The 4,959-nt window shown below is 32.5% G+C and overlaps 1 pseudogene; it reads left to right on the forward strand.

Annotated features, from left to right (window-relative positions):
* The first annotated feature begins 1,916 nt into the window (after nucleotides 1–1,916).
* LOC149550059 (pathogenesis-related thaumatin-like protein 3.5) lies at nucleotides 1,917–2,902 on the forward strand (annotated as a pseudogene).
* The last annotated feature ends 2,057 nt before the right edge of the window (nucleotides 2,903–4,959 follow it).

Genomic DNA, 4,959 nt, shown 5'->3' on the forward strand with positions numbered 1-4,959 from the left:
CATCCTTATCCTTATAGGATTAGTTAGTTGTGATGTGAGCATGCTTTGGAAGTGAAGGAGCAGTGCCTTGTCAATTTCTAGATTGGGTAGTATAAGAATCAAGTATTTTGTGATATTGTGGATATGAATAGTTGTTGTGTGTTTCTTGGTAGACCTTGGTAGTATGATTACAAGGTTGTGCATGATTGTGTTAAGAATGTGTTTACAATTGAGAAAGGTGGAAGGAAGCATTCCCTGATTCCTTTGCAAAATGAAGAGGTCGGTAGAAGGAACTTGAGTATTGGTAGTTGAGTTGAGTTGACAGATTTTGAAAGGGTTAGCAATCAATGTGGACAAAAAACTTGGGGGACACTGAGGATGGAGGTGAAGAAATAGAAGAAGAGAAAGGGAAAGAGTGTAAAAGTTGAAGACGTTGAGGACATGAATGTGAAGAACTAGTTTGGGATTTATATGTTGAATCTTGAAAGATGTTCTTCCAACTATTAAGAACATCTTTTTGCACTTGGGGAGTCTGATGTAGGAGTATCTTTGGGGTTGACTGGACCTATTTGGGTCTTGGGTAGTTAATTCTGATTTATTTAAAAGTATTATAAGCCTTTAAAGGTATTTGACATTTAATTTATGATGGAGGCTAACTTGTGGCTCTTCAAGTATTTAATGTTAGGTTTATTTATTTTTTAGCATTCTAGGCCGACTTGTGGCTTAGATTGGTATAAGTAGGGGTTGTGGTGGAGTCTTTAGTCATTATTCATCCATCTTGGAGAAGAGGAGTTGGTAGAGGAGCAAATTTTGAGAAAGGCTAGTAGTTGAGGCTTGGAAAACAAGGAGATTGCCTAGTGGGTTTGCGAATACCAATTGGATCTTCCTTGAGGTTTCTACTAGAGTGTGGATCTAGACTAGCTAGGGTTTGGATTAGATCTTGAGGGATCTTGCAGAACTATTACTTGCTTTGTACTTGGCCATAACTAGGAAGGCCTTATAGCCCAACACCTTTCGTGTAATCAATTATATCTATGAATAAATTATTGTGACTTAGCTTCAAATCTTGCATTGCTATTTATCTTCCACTGTGAGGTTATTTGTTGGGGGCTAGAACATCTCCTTTGGGAATTCTCCTACCTTGCACTGCATCAAATATTATGGTTAAGGTGATAATATTAACTAAATTTAGGGTTGAGGATAGACCTAAGGTTAGATTTAAGAATGTGGCTAGTTTTAGAGTTAAAGTTTGGAATTTTAGTAGGTTGAGGGTTAAGATAATGGTTCATATTTATGTCACATTTAGGGTTACTATTGTGTTCTAGAATAAGATTATGATTAGTATTATAGATTATCTTCCCAATTTAAAACTAGCTATCACTTTGAAAGCTATCTTACCAAAATATCATTGACTAAATAGTTTTCTAATTTCCATCCTTAATTATATAAATATAAGCAAAATCTAAGTCACCTACTCATTGATTCATAATCCTAAGATGCAATTGCTAATTATAACACTCCTCACGTATAACAAAGTAAGTTATCTGTCGATTAATTACTGCCAGTGAAACAATTTGCTCTAGACAACTGAACAAAACACCACAGTTTTAGCAATATATATATATATATATATATATATATATATATATATATATTATTACTAAATGCTTGTGGACGTTACATTCCGTCTCCGAAAACCATGCGTATAATGAAAATCTGCACAACAAATATAGTCAAAGGATAAGATCGAGAATACGATCTACAATTAGTAAATTAGTTCAGCATCAATCAATCGATTGGGATATGAACTCGTACTACTCTCCCTTCCGTTCACATAACGGCGTACTAGAACCCCTATATACTTATGACAGATCATACTATCTTCACATTGTACTCGAAAACATTTCTTTAGATTGTAACTTAGCAGCTTAAATGAAATGGACAAGCCAAAGAGATTGTTTCTGTGTCTGTGCCTCTGCGTCTCCCTAACCTTAACATCTATCCAAGCCAAAGGTAAATGAAACCATGTGAATCAGGTTTGTGATTAATGTTAATAGTCTTTCTTGTTCAACTTCAATGAGAATCTAATCATTTTGTTTTCTGCTCCGTGAAAAGAAACCCTAACCCTTGAGAACAAATGCGCATTCTCTGTGTGGCCGGGAATAAGTTCATGGAACACAAGTGCAAACGACATACCTGATGGATTTAAACCGCTGCTAAATGCAAGGGAGTCATACTCCATGGCCTTGCCAGAGTGATGGAATGGTGATATCTGGCGAAGGTATGGCGGATGGTTTAAATATCACACATTGAAGCTTGTTTTTTAGATTAAAAATGTTAAATAGATGTAGAGATGGAATGGTGATATATGGGGAAGGTATGACTGATGGTTTAAAGGTCACACATTGAAGCTTGATTTTAAACTAAAAGTATTAAATAGTGAAATTGACGTACTTTTCAAACTTAAATTATACCAAGGTATGGATATTCTTTCGATGGATCAGAGAGAGGTTCTTGTCTTTCGGGTGACTGTGGAGGATATCTGCGTTGTGAGAAAGCTCCACCTCCATCAACGTCACTTACAAAGGTGGTGATAACTACTCAAATGTCTCGTGGTGTCTTTGTCAAGTCCAGTTTTGTTGTTCTTGCGGAGGGTTATAACCTCCCAGTGTCAATCAAGAGCTGTGGACATCAGGAGTGCACACCATTTGTTACTGACGTTTGCCCTAAAGATTTACAAGTGAAGGTGAAGGACGAGGTTGTTGCGTGCAAAGGGATGTGCAATGTATATCTCTTGACATGCAGTCCGCCCGAGTTCGAATCCGCTTTCAAGAAAACCTGCCCAAATGTTGTTCCTTTCGGAGGACGAGTAGATTGCCCAAATACCACTGATTATACAGTTACATTCTGTCCCCCACGGTGATCCGAATTTCAGGATTCTGCCATTTCTTTACCTTTTTATGTGCTATTAAAAATAAATCATCCCGTATGATCTTGCTTTTTGAAAAAATATAAATTTAAAAGACATTTATTTTCCTTGTTCCCCAAATATTTTTCGTCGAACAATGAAATTGCTCCATGACTTAGTTACTTCTAGTTCCATGGACAGTACGGCAATTTGCAAAGCAGATGCAATGATAAGGGTAATGTGCATATCATACAAGGAATCTTTTACCAATGTGTATTGTTTATATTTTTATAATATTACCAATTGTATATGCAAAGAAATCAAAATTAAAGATAGAATTTCTATAACAAATACGAAGTTCAAGAAAAGTTCTTTCCCCTTCACGAATAAAGAGTAATGAATTGATCAATACACATTAGGTCTCTAACGTATTCGTGTATACTTTGGGCAAAGAAATCACTTATATTAAAAATTCAAAACTGATTTACATTGCCACATGTTCTATATATCACCTTCATTATACACGTCACTACCATATACACTTAGTTGAGAATGTAAGTTTTGAAAGAAGTATCTTATTTCACATAACTACCATTTAAACTGTTAGATTTGTCACATGGGGACTGACAAAAACTACTCTTAAAATATAGATGAACATGTTTCATATGAAAAGGTAATTTGAAAGTTAGTTTGAGTACTTTGCCAAATCATCAAATCAATTGTTTCTAAATCTAAGGCAATTTAACTATTTTTTAATCATTACAAGGGTAATGGTACTTCTCCAAGTGTATTTGGAGAAGTTAATATTTTGTAAACCTATTTATAAATATATTGCTTGAAATCTTATTACAAATTTTACTATATATTATAACCTAATAATTTATTTTTAAACAAAACAATTTAAATATTGATAAATATTGCCTAGGACTTAAATACATGAAAATGCATAAATTTATATTAAAAAATACATAAATAAATTTAATAATAATGAGTGAAACAAATAACTTTTTATCTCAAATAAAGTGCCATAATTATCCATTCTACGTGTCTCACTTAAAATATAATAGCTTACAAGTAATAAAATAAGATTGTCACTTTAAAAAGTATTGATATTCTAGTGTACAAATACTATTCTTGTGTGTATAGCTATTATGTTAGAAGTGTATACATGCTCAATTAATTCATATCAACATTTAGTATTATAAAAAATATTAAACAAAAAAATAGACATGGATATAAGTTATATTTTATATAATAATGTTATTTTTATTTCAATAAATAATTAATTTGTATTGAAGTATTAACCCTATTTTGGATACAAAAGTTAGATATGCTAAATATTTATATTTACAAATTAATATTTAATCTATGTAACTTGCATGTATATATTTGATTAAGGGTTAAAATAGGTATTTGATATGAGACCAAAAACCCAAAGATCATTATCAAATATTATAAAAAGTCATCAATTTAAACTATGATGAAAAAGGAAAAAAACACCCCCAAACAACTAGTAACCCACAATAAAACCAACACCAAACAATGAGTAAGAAAAACAACAAAAACAAATCACAAACCATAGCTAATGACTGAAAAAGTCAAAAAGAACATAAAACAAAACAACTAAACAAGCATTAGGCTGGCTCCAAAGCCAACTCCTACATTTTCCTCAAACTTTTGCTTGACCTCTTTGACATCCTGTTTGATCAACTCATAATTCTTGGCCTTTAAATTCCTTATAGAAGATCTAGTTATTTTCTTACTAGGAGAGTCTTTTATGCATTTATATTTATCTAGGTACATAAACATTATTTTGTTCAAAATCATAATTCTTGGCCTTTAAATTCCTTATAGAAGATCTAGTTATTTTCTTCCTAGGAGAGTCTTTTACGCATTTATATTTATCTAGGTACATAACCATTATTTTGTTCAAAATCAACATTACCTGCTAATTTATTCATACTCTCCACCAAGGCATCTAAAATTATATGGTAATTATTGACCATGGTAGTAGTAATTCTTTTGAGGTTCACAATTCTATTAATGAAACTTTGGAACAAATTGTTCTTCAC

Source organism: Cupressus sempervirens, chromosome 7, assembly GCF_028749045.1.
Source record: "Cupressus sempervirens isolate cs-2001-9-10 chromosome 7, ASM2874904v1, whole genome shotgun sequence".
Classification (NCBI taxonomy): domain Eukaryota; kingdom Viridiplantae; phylum Streptophyta; class Pinopsida; order Cupressales; family Cupressaceae; genus Cupressus; species Cupressus sempervirens.